Consider the following 12,330-nt stretch of genomic DNA (forward strand, 5'->3'; position numbering starts at 1 on the left):
ATGAAAAGAAGGATTGATGGATCCATCCCGATACGGTTTAAAATGTCCCATAGTTGGTCATGCTGGACACAGTCAAAAGCTGAAGTGAGATCTATATATGTTATATAGAGACTGTGCCTTTTGGTGTCGATGTATTTTGACTGGATTAGATGTAAATTGAGGACCTGTTCAATTGTACCTCTGCCAGACCGAAAACCGTATTGTAATTTCGAGAGTATGTCTTTCTCCTCTGTCCAGATGGTTAGTCTTTTCAGGATTATGCGTCCGACAATTTTCATCAGGGTATCGAGGAGGGATATAGGCCTATAGCACGATGGCAGGTGCCTATCTCCTTTTTTGAAAATTGGTATTAATATGGCCTCTCCCCAAGTTGGCAGGAGCTTTGTATGGTTTATGGAGTTAAGGACAGAGGTCAGTAAGGGAGCCCAAAATTCCATCTCTGCCTTATACACATCCGCTGGGATTGCATCTGGTCCCGGGGCCTTCCCGGGTGGGCTTTCTTTGATGGCTGATTCCACCTCCTCAAGTGAAAAAAGGATTTGGCATGGACTATCCCGGACTGGGTTTATAGTCAATAAATCCGGGTTGAGGTTTTTTGAACATACAGGTTTGGAGTAGAGCTCCTGGAAATGCGCCGCCCACATCTCTCCATTTATTGCCATGTCCAAAATCCTCTCGGGCATTTTTACCCATGGCAGGGGGGAATTAATAAGTCTCCAAAACGCTGCCATGTCGGCCAACTGCGATGTTTCCACCAATTTATGCCAAGCTTCCTGTTTCAGTTCCCTTTTTCTCTGTTTTATGGCTATGCGATATTTGTTTCTAGCCTGGCATATTTCTAGTTGAGGTTTAGGTAAGACGCGGAGCAAGTTCTTTAGGGAGTTCAGGGCCTTCGTACATTTTGAATCAAACCACCCCTTTTGAGCGATAATACCAGTTTTATACTGTCTCGACATGAGTTGTTTCAAGGTTCCCTGGATTTTGATGAAGGCATTACAGATGTCATCGGGATTGTCCTTATTTGAAAGGCAGATATAAATCTCCTCCCTCCTTTTGTTAACTAAGTTCTTTAGGAGGTTTTTTGGGTTGATTTTATCCCATTTGAGACAATAGCCGTTTTTGGCTCCCAGCATAATTGGTTGTTCATAAATATCTATTTGTGAATTCCGGCTCTGCAGTGGTCCCGGTAAGTCTAAGGTCATAGAGAGAGGATAGTGGTCACTGTGTGGATGATCGAGTGTGTCCCAATCTCGTATTAACACTGCATGTGCTTTTGAAAATAATAAAAAGTCTATGCTAGTGTTCCTTGCTCTGCCATGAAAGGTTGGTTTGGTGAGGCATGGGGTCTGTAAGAGCTCGTTTACCAAATGTAGATTAAAAGAGGTAACGAAGGTGTTAAAGAGGTCACCTGACTTTGTGTGCATAAAATGACTGAAGGTGGGAAAACCAGGGTCTGAGGGATATGTATCATAGATGTCACAACCATCTCTTACTGTGTTTAAACAGATGTGGCAGTTTAAATCTCCCGCAAGAAGAATTGCACATTCCACGCCCAAGGTTTCTTTAATCGTGCACAGGGCTTGATGTAAGTTAAGCATGACTTTCTCCAATTGGTCTACAGGGAGATTGTTGTAAAAATTAATAATTAGCAATGACAAGGACGGGGCAATATCTAATGCAATTATCTGGAAGGAATCTTTCAATAGTGTTTTCCTGATCCTCTGACCCACTGAGATACTAATATAAGTACATAGTCCCCCCTTGTGTCTGCCCTGTTTAGATCCGACAGCCGGTGAATGGAATGTCTGAAAACCTTGGAGGTGGATAGGTGCAATCGCCCATGTTTCCTGAAAACACAGGATGGAATACTGATTTATCACCTTTATCCAGTCCGGCAACATAGTTTTAGCTAAAAGACCTGCTAAATTCCACGAAAGGAGCTGTAAATTGCCAGTTTCTTTATTTTCTGCCTTATTATTAGGGTCTAGCTTGGCATATATTCTAATTGGAGGACAACTAAGATTTCTTTCTTTGTCCCTGTCAGTTATTTGGACTCTGTTATTTGCCCCATTTATTTGGGAATTTTTATTTAGACCTGTTTCAGGAGTAACCTGCATGTAATTGAGGGAGACGGTGGTACTCTCATATCTCCCACTGCCATCATTTGTTTGCTTCTCTTGAGAGAGTCATTCTACATCCTCCATGCCTCCGAGTGGTTCAAAAAAGTTATAACAAGGTACGTTCCAGTTTGAGTGGAAGAGAGAGAGGGGTTTGATATGGCTCCGTGGGTAAAACTGAGAGGGTGGCGGTGGAAAGGGAGCATTTGAGGGGAACGCTATCTGATCTCTTACTCTCTGGGTAAAGTGATTTTTTCCGATCTGGGCTAATGATTGTTTGGGAAAATAAGGTTTGTGTGGTTTGAACGACATTAACTCTTCAGGATAAAAGTAGGTTAAGGGTTTTGGCAGAATTGGTCCCCTGTGCAGGCCTGAGAACCAGTCTGTGATATGTGGAATAACCCTCGGGTCTTTAAAAGTAACAATAACTACATCCCCTTCTATGTCTTTAGGGCGAATACCAACCCAGTCGGTTCTTCTCACCATTATTATGTCACCATTTATATGAGGGGGTAAAGGCCTATTTTCCCGGAGCCAGAAAATCACCTTGTTTTTTAAACTGTTATGGTTTTCGTATCCTCCTGAGCTTGATAATGGTGCAACCCCCGTTAATATGATAACATTTTGTGATGCAGTCGGGGGTAGGTCGGTGTATCTTTTGCCTCGCCGTTTCTCATGTGGCGCTGCGGGGTGGGTTTTCCCCCGGGTAAGAGTGGCATTACCCATTTTCGCCGAAGCAATCAGAGAGTTAATTTGTGTCAAATTTTCCTGCATCTTGGGAGGCGCTTTTATAGAGAGAGGTTGTTTTTGAGTGGGTTGTGGCTTCTTTGTAGAGACTGCCGGTTGGGGTTTATTCTGATTTAAATCCGGGGTTTGCCTCATAAGATTTTGATCTTTAGTCAAATTGTCACAACTAGTTCCCCCCCCCCCAATTTTCGTAGGAGTGGGATTTCGTATGATGGTTTTAGTTTTTGCTCCTTGATCGGATTTCTCGCCCGCTTTTGATATAGGGTCAGGAATTACTACTTGGGATTTGATCAAGGTGTCAGAGAGAGTGTGCAGTTCAGTAGCTATTCGTTTCACTCTCTCGAGTATTGGTGTTAATAATGCCTACACAAGATGTTCCATGGCATCTACAAAATCTTTAATTGTAGGAGGGACACAGGAAGTTAATATTTCCCGTGAAGGTTTTGGTGTTCCCTCTACAATATGTAGCAGTTCTTTGGTAAGTCTGTCCTGGGCCGAGGTTTGATTTTTAGGTGTATTTTTTGTTGGTAGTTTTTTTCTCCGTTTTTTAGGTGGAGATCGAATAATAACCTGATTCTTTATGGGTTTCTTTTTCATTTGGGCCGCTTTAACTGACTTTACTACCACTGGGGAGGGGTGAAACATGGACATTTTTTGTGTGACCTGGGAGGAGGGAATTTCTATTATGTCAGGCCCAACAAACTCTGCAGTCTTTGGCAGGTTTGGAGTGACCAAATCAATAAGGTCGGGAGATGCCGTAATGGTGGAATTCACAATTTTTAAAGGGGATGGGAGCAAACATCCATTATTTGGCGGAAAGTAAGATTGAAAAAGTGAAGGCACATTATCTGTGTTCATTAGATCCTCCACCGTGGTTTTTAAGGTGGAATTAAGTGGGCTGGGCTCAGGCATAGGAGAAGGAACATGTATAATAGCGTTGTTTTTGAGTAGCTCTATCGATTGTCTCCTAGCGATACGCCTCTCTGCCAGGGTCAGGTCTCTATCAATATCCGCTTTAACTTTGATGAAAAATTTGTCCAAGGGGCCGCAAATTACGCTCCCCTCACACATAGATTGAGGATCGCATCCAGCTTTTGCCATTATGGTATGTGTTTAGGGCAAGGACACAGAGAAAGGGGGGTGGCCCAGCCCGGCCTGTTCAGGCCTTGGAGGGCCGTAGAGGGCCCGCCCTTTGCCCGGGCTTAGCCCCGGGCGTCCCGCTCGCGTCCCGCGACGCTGAGGGCTTCCGACTTTATGCTGCCCCTCCCGGCGCGTATGACGCGTCGGGGAACGCGCCGCCGCTGAGCCTGTCGGGATTTGGAGTCCCGAGGCGGCGGCGCGGCTGGTGGCGGTGGTTGGCGTCCTTCCCTCTAGGATCACAGGCGATTACAGGCGTGGTGTCCACTCAGGGACTCAGGATAGCACAGGTAACTGGACTCGTTTTCACCTTATTGCTTAGAGAGGGCTCCCCCCGCTCCACCGAGGGCTTCCGACTTTATGCTGCCCCTCCCGGCGCGTATGACGCGTCGGGGAACGCGCCGCCGCTGAGCCTGTCGGGATTTGGAGTCCCGAGGCGGCGGCGCGGCTGGTGGCGGTGGTTGGCGTCCTTCCCTCTAGGATCACAGGCGATTACAGGCGTGGTGTCCACTCAGGGACTCAGGATAGCACAGGTAACTGGACTCGTTTTCACCTTATTGCTTAGAGAGGGCTCCTACTTCAAGTCAAATCTTAGACTTTAGGGCTAAACTTAAACTTCAGGTCTAAGTTTACCTTTTTGAATTGGGCCCATAGTCTCTTTCTGATTTTAGAGTGCCATTGTGGATACTGTGGCTGTAAGGTGAAGGGAGACAGCCATACCACTTGGAAGATACAGGTTCCCAAAACCACCAGTTATCAATCGTCTATGGAGTTCAACCAGGAGTGGCTTAGTTGCGAAAAATTGAAAGGTGCAGCTTCCCTGAAACAATTAATGATTGTCTGTTGAGTCTATAGAGGTGCATCATAGGCGTATCCAACAGAAAGTAGTGTCTTTTATGAGGTTTATAAGGGTCCAACCAGGAAGATGCAAAAGCACAACCCCCTAAGAGGCACAGGTTTCTAGACCCATCATTAAATAGGGGTCCACCAGGTCCAACTAGGAGCAGAGCAGCCCCCTGCAACAGATAATTGTGGGTTATAGACACAATCAGGCACCCAGACAAGGTAGTACGTGGGAAAGTACAATAGGAAAGTATCAATATCCAAGGAGTTTGCTTCCATCTCCCCAGTGAACGGTGGAGATTCTGGAAGTGTGAGTTTGGGAAGATGGGGTGGAAGGCTCCAAAGTGCAGCTTTGGAGCATGGCTACATGGCAGGATTATTCTTACAGGCTGGAAATTAGCACTCTCCCTGGCTGAGAACCCTCAAATCGAAATTACACATAGATATTGGCAAAGTGACATAGTTATCGATCACAGTATAAGACCGACATTGGTTTTATGCGCAAATTACTAGAGCATTAAATATGTGGATGGTAAAAAAAACCTGGGCTACCATCTTTGACAATTATCACATGTTTAAAGTAATTTTAGCAATTCAGCAGACTATGGGCCAAGTATACGACCACAATTTAGGGCATGGCCATGTACAAACCTCATTTTGTGAATCAGTCAATTTTATTGATTCGCAAAATCAGGTTTGAGACTTGTTATTAGGAAGGGTAGTGCCAAGGGCATCCCTTCCTAATAACAAATCGCATTTGTGTGGATGGATGTTTTGTGACTGCAATTGCGGTCTCAAAACACTCGCAATATACCACCTACTTCAAGTAGGTGGCAATCCATTTGCAAACGGGAAGGGATCCCTAGGGTACTCCTTCCCCTTTGTGAATGGGTCGAATAAATATTTTTTTGGGGCAGGTAGTGGTCCCAGGTACCACTTACTGCCCTTAAAACATGAAACTGAAAAGTTTCACTTTTCTTTTTTTTTTTAAATATATCCTGTTTTCCTTTAAGGAAAATGAGCTGCTTATAAACAACTATTGCTTTATTTAAAAGCAGTCACAGACATGGTGGTCTGCTGATCCCAGCAAGCCACCATCCCTGGAGTGCCAGCCATTCCTAATGGGGTCACAAATTGCGCATGCCTCAGTCATATTAGTGAGGCATGCAATTTGAAACCCCATTAGGAATCGCAAACAGTGTCTGAGACACTTTTGTACATCCCAATTTGTGAGTCACAAATTGGTGCGTTGTTCATCTGGCCCTAGGTCTATTGGGGTAAATATTAACGTGTGTGGATGAAAACACTGTAAGAACATTCAGTTATACGTGAGCAAACACTCACTTGAAAGCTTGGACACATTATTTGACAGTGCACAGTGGGTCTTCACCCAAAAATCCAAAAGTGGAAGCTATTTTTGGATATAATAAATGTTAATAAAGGAATACTTTCTGCTGTTGCACATCTACATTTGATGATTTGGGTTTAACTGCTGTTAAATTTCAAGAATTAGCTTTTGGAAATTTCCCAGTGATCTTGTCTAATCCTGTCACTTTCTTATACTATTTCTTAAGGGCTCTTTGTAACCTACACTTTTAACAAACCCCAAGCCAACTGGTTTACCTGAAACAACTTTATGTGTGAGGGCTTTACATCATTAGGAAATGCATGTTCTAATGCTCCGGGAGTTAATGCAATGGGCCTGTGGGAAAGTGCTACTACCCTTCTATCAAACATGCTTTCGTGAAGGAGGGTCAATGGTAGACAGTATAGTTGTCCTCTCATACCTTGCCACGACCCACAATTCACTGCTGCTGTTTGTTTGTTTCATCAACAACTCAGCAGCATTCAACAGAGTTGAATGGAACTTCTTATGGCATGAGTTAGTGTTTTGGAAGATGCATCCAAATTGCTACTAGCAATCATGTCCTTTTACCCCAGGACCTGGGTATGAGTTAAGTTCACGAGAGAGTTGGCCACCACCAAGATTGACACTGACCGTGGTCTGAAACAGAGCTTTGTGCTGGCGCCACTGCTATTCAATCTTTACACCGCAAATGTAGGCCCAGCCTTAGCAGAAGCCAACCTAGTCATACCTAAAATTAGAGACTGGAGACTTCCTCTCATACAATATGCTGATGATCTAGTACTGTTCAACCACGGAAAATCTGGTCTGCAAAAAGCACTCAATGCCCTGAAAATATACAATCTCATGAACGAGCTTGGGGCTAATGGGAGCTAAATAAAAGTAGACATTTTCTGGAGATATCCTGAGAAGAGGCTTACCAGTTGGGGCCACTGAGGTTGGACTGTGTTCAACATTATATCTATCTGGAAGCATGACTATGTGAAACTGGCTGACTGACTTTGCAGCTAAACAAAATGAAAAGCAAAGCAATAATGGCAACATATGCCTTGTGCATATTAAACTCAATACTTGACTGCCCCACAACTACTGCCATTCGGAGGATGGTTCCTGCCAAACTTCTCCCCGCCCTCAACTATGCTCAGCAAACATTTCCCGGCATGATGGGCACTGCCGTAGAAAAGATCCAGTGCAAAGTCTACAAGAAGTTATTCCACTTCCCATTTCACACAAGGAGTACCTTGATCAGTTTGGAATTTTGGCTGGTGCAACAAAACCAGGAAAACTAGGCAATTCTTGCTAAATACTATTTTCAGGCAACATCCCCCAACAACACCATGAAGACCATAATAAAAATAATTTTTACATCTTCAAACTAGCCCAGGTCCAGTATTCTGGTGGTAGCTAAAGAATATCTACAACTTGCAGGGGAGGACTGGGACAACAATTTGATTATTTATACTTGCATTAAAACCGCAATAAAAAACCAAATGTACCATTGTTTATTTGAAGTGGACATAGAAGACCTCCCTACCCGGGCTTTTCATGGCGCCACAACTGCACAGCTCAGCCAAGTCCCATCTCCATCAAGCAGTATGAAAGCACATTTTTAAACTTATACTTTTGGCTACATTAGTCCTGCTTCCAATCAGAGAATTGAACCCAACTTGGAAATCCATTGATAATATCAACAGTTGTAGACAATGTAAGTCCAGAAGAGGATCCTTGACACACATAATTCCCTGCAGTCCAGCATTGCAACATCCCCGCTGACTCCTACTGAGGCCTACTTACAGCGTGGGATTCCGTTGGCCAAAGAGGTCGTCCCTCTTTTGTGCAGCATGGAGTCAGTGGCAGACAAGGCCAAGTGTGGGAAATTCGTAATGCAAGACCGAAACTTGTTAAAGAACATGAATAGTCTACAGCCTTCACAACTTGGGGTTCATCTCCCACTGTTGGTAACATTAAATGGGCTTTGTATTAAAGTAACAAGCATTGACTAACCCTGTCGCTGGGTCTTTACAAACTACAGAACTTTGTATCTGAATAACATAGACCTCACTTTGTACATACAACTAGTACCTAATCTGCTGTGGTCCCCTATCAGCCATCATGACCAGCCTGATCTTGAGATGTCGCCCCCACAAGAATACTTATGAGGCTGGCTGCACTTTGGAAGTCACACTATCCTAGGCACATAACATCTTAACTATAAGGCCCGTTGTTGCAACAAATCTTGATCAATTCTGCTGCCTTTGCCCACAAATTGGAGACCTTTGGTACATTTTGTATGGACCTGTCACCACCTTAATGCCATTTTATCAAACATACATTTTAATGCACTGCACTTTGGCTCTATGGGTTGTGTCACCATGCCCAGTAGGATCTTGAGCCGTACTCTCCTAGGCACGTGTAGCCTCTGTATATTACCCTTCATAAAGCCATCCACACTTTACAAAATGAACTTTAAAAGACACCACACTTTGCATTTATGGGTTGTGTCATCATGCCAGGTATGACCTTGAGTTGTACTCTCGTAGGCACATCAGCACCTTATTTATGAAGGCTCGAAAATTACCCCCCTCCGGGGGGCGTGTTATGTAAAACCCTAATAAAAAAAATGTAAACACCTTCTATATATAACCTGTTATTATGTTTTCTGCACATAAAAAAAACAAATTCCTTCAGGCAGTGTACTTTGGACTTTAGCTTTAGGGGTAGTGTCATTATGCCTAGTAAAATACTGAGCCATCTGTGCCTTTTAAAACACAGACCTTGTGCAGTTCCTGCATATGATTCTTCATTATGTAATCTGCACTTCACATTTAGGCTTGTTATTTTGCACCTTAGCTCTATACTTTAGCTGTACACTACCTGTCAGTACACTTTACACATTAACGTCCAGAGTCCTGTGGAATTTCGTTATTACTACCATTCGCACCATCATGACATGCAACATATACATCATTAGCATGCACTATCAAAATGTAATGATTTTAAGGAAAAAGGGGAAGCTGTTGTGATCAGAATTTTGTAACGCACTGCATTAAAGTTTTGTTTTAATTATATAGGGCCAGATGTAGGTAGCCAAATACCGGTCGGTAACGGCCGATTTCTGCCGTTACCGAACGGTATTTGGCTTTTGACATGTAGGTGCCTCGGAATTTACAGAATCTGTATATTTACCGATTCGGTAAATTTACCACTTCGGTATTTTTCCGAATCGGTAAATATACCGATTCTGTTAATCCATATGTAGGTGGCACAGTTTGCTGTGCCACAGGCCCTTAGGATTTCTTATTTTACCACCCAATCCTATTGGGTGGTAAAATACCGAATTCCAGTGTACATGCACATCTGTGCATGTACACCTATGCCATGTGACACACAGACATGCCCTTAGGGCATATATGTGTGCCACATGGCACACAAGCCTGCAATTGGGGTGCTACAGGGTGTCAAAGTGACACCCTGTTCCCCCTGCCAGGATTCGGTATTTACCGATTCGGTAAATACCGAATCAGTATTTCCCATTGATTCCCATGGGCTTCAAGGCCCATAGGAATCAATGGGAAATACCGATTCGGTATTTACCGAATCAGTAAATACTGAATCTTACAGAATCGGTAATTGTAAAATAAAAATTACCTACATCTGCCTACTTCCAATTTAACTAGCCTTAAATACCGAATCGGTATGATTCGGTATATAAGAGTAGGTAAATCGGAATTACCTACATCTGGCCCATAGTGCTGTAAAATATGTTCCCATATGAGAAAGTTATTTTAGGAGTGTTTATTGTCGTGTTCTCTCACACTGTGATATTTGTGTTTTATGTAACTTGTAAGTTAACTAAGTAATCGCACAATAGATTGAACATTGACATCAAAATATACCTTATTTCCTTTTAAAAAAGAGGAGACAGTGCTGTGAGTTTTCACCCAATCACGTATGATGTTTCTCCACTGACCAGCTGTTGTTTTGTATCACAGGGTCAGCTACAGAAAACACAGTGGAAACTTCATAGCTGATCGCCATGAACACCATCACTGTCTATGAAAATGGCCAGTTCAAGGGGCTCAGTAGGACATTTACGGCAGATGTTGTGAATCTGGCATTGGAGAACTTCGGAGACTGCATTTCGTCTGTGAAGGTGGTGGGACAGCCATGGCTAATGTACGAGCATCCAAACTACCAAGGAGGGTTCATTCTTCTAGAGGAGGGAGAACATCCTTCGCTTGACATGAATGACAAGGCGTCTTCTCTGAGGCTGATCACTGATGACCTGACCAATCCAAAGATCACAGTCTATGAGCATCCCAATGCCGCTGGTAGTCAAACAGTTCTGACTCAAGAGACCAATCTAATGTTTGGAAATATGAATGATAAGATATCCTCCCACAGAGTCCAGAGTGGGGCATGGGTTTTGTACGAGCATCCAAATAGAGGGGGAAGGTATATTGTAGCCAGGGCTGGTGAATACCTGGCAAACTACTGCGATGTTGGTTTAAATGATCAAGTATCCCATGTGTATCCTTTGCGCCGTGGGAAAGCCTCTGTGACCGCCACACTTCTGTGGGGCAAGAAAAAGATAGAGAGTGAAAAGAACATCCAGGCAGATCAGTATTTTTACGTCAACAACACAGACAGTGAGCAGGAGTTCACTGCTGCTTCTTGCAAAGAGTATGAGAAGTATGTATCCCATAGCTTTGAATTCAGCAATGAGTCTTCAATCAGGGTGGGTGCTGAATTTAGCTTGGGAGGAGTGGCCAATATTTCAGCAGAGGCGTCCAACACCTTCTCAGTAAAGAAAGATGAGGTTGAGGCAGTCACCACGAGGAAGAAGGCAGAGTTAAGTGTGCCGATGAAGGTACCACCACGCTCAAAAATAACAGTCAGTTTCATGAGCAAGGAGGTTACCATCTCAGTACCAGTGGAGCTGAAAATTTTCCAGGGGAGTAAGACGGTGACTGAATATGGCACATACCACTGTGAGTCTGGCACAGATATCTACATAGATGTGCAATCTGAAACCATTAATAAATAGTAGTGCCTGCCACACCTTCTTCTTGTTAGGGGCTATACCTCAACATTGATTTGCTATTTGTGCTTTTTTTTTTTCAACTGAGAAATCTTTAAAGGATTCTTTATGGGCTTTCATTTTCACACACCATATTTCACAAAAGATCTTTAGCTAGCTGGCAGTCGTCCTGGGACCCAACCAATGCTCAATGCCATAAAATGTGTTTTTCTGGTAGATTAACAATGAACGCTGACCCCTTACAAGAATGTCAACCAATGGCATATATGAACTGGCTCATTGGTTGTCATTGCTACATAGCAGTAAGACTGTATCCTCGAGTCAGAAAGACAAGGCTATACTCTAAACTCTCAGTGGCAGTCACTGGGGTACCGATGTGTGGCTGGTTGTTTTAAACCTTAAGGCTGTGCTGTGATTGGCCAGTGTGCATTTATGATGCACTTCAAGCTGACTGCACACTTGAGGTGCTTTGCGGCAGTGATTTGCCTGTGCCTGCCGGTGTGCCATACCTTGCTACTGATGTTTACTGCTGCATCAATGTCTGTCTACTTTCAGCAGAAACTCTGCTAGGACAATAGTTTGGCCATTTTGTGTTATTGCAGCAACAATGGCTGTTTTTTACAGCACATAGCATAATTCTATGCTATACACACATATATATATATATATATATATATATATATATATATATATTTATTTATTTATATATATATATCCCCTAAGCATCTCTGCTTGAAAGATCTCTTGCTGAAAACTTGTGCAAATCAAACTAATTCATACCCTAGAACCCAATTGTCGGAGCTGCTCCTGTAATCTGCTGTCCACAGTACAGGAGCCAAATCCATACTCTGACTGTGTGTTACTGTTCTCTGGAGTCGAACAGCTGCCCCAAAGGCTTTATTTGAGTACAATATATTAGATTACTGGTGCCTTGCTCAATGTTTTTGTATCAGCCAGATACTGGAAGCAAGAGCATAAGTCTCTGGGTGAGTAGGACCATCTCTATGGTTTTCAATATCAGAAGAGCACTCTAGAAGAATTTTAGACCAATTCACAAAGAAGGGCCTAAAGCTGTACTT

At 43.3% G+C, this 12,330-nt stretch overlaps 1 pseudogene across 1 annotated transcript in view; it reads left to right on the top strand.

The window, feature by feature from the left end:
- LOC144768049 (epidermal differentiation-specific protein pseudogene) overlaps nucleotides 1-11,914 on the top strand; it is a 28,371-nt pseudogene extending 16,457 nt beyond the window's left edge. The window contains exon 4 of the transcript XR_013598434.1: nucleotides 10,203-11,914. The product of XR_013598434.1 is annotated as an epidermal differentiation-specific protein pseudogene (transcript). The remainder of the gene's footprint in view (nucleotides 1-10,202) is intronic.
- Nucleotides 11,915-12,330: the final 416 nt, after the last annotated feature.

The sequence above is a fragment of the Lissotriton helveticus genome, chromosome 7 (assembly GCF_964261635.1).
Source record: "Lissotriton helveticus chromosome 7, aLisHel1.1, whole genome shotgun sequence".
Lineage (NCBI taxonomy): Eukaryota > Metazoa > Chordata > Amphibia > Caudata > Salamandridae > Lissotriton > Lissotriton helveticus.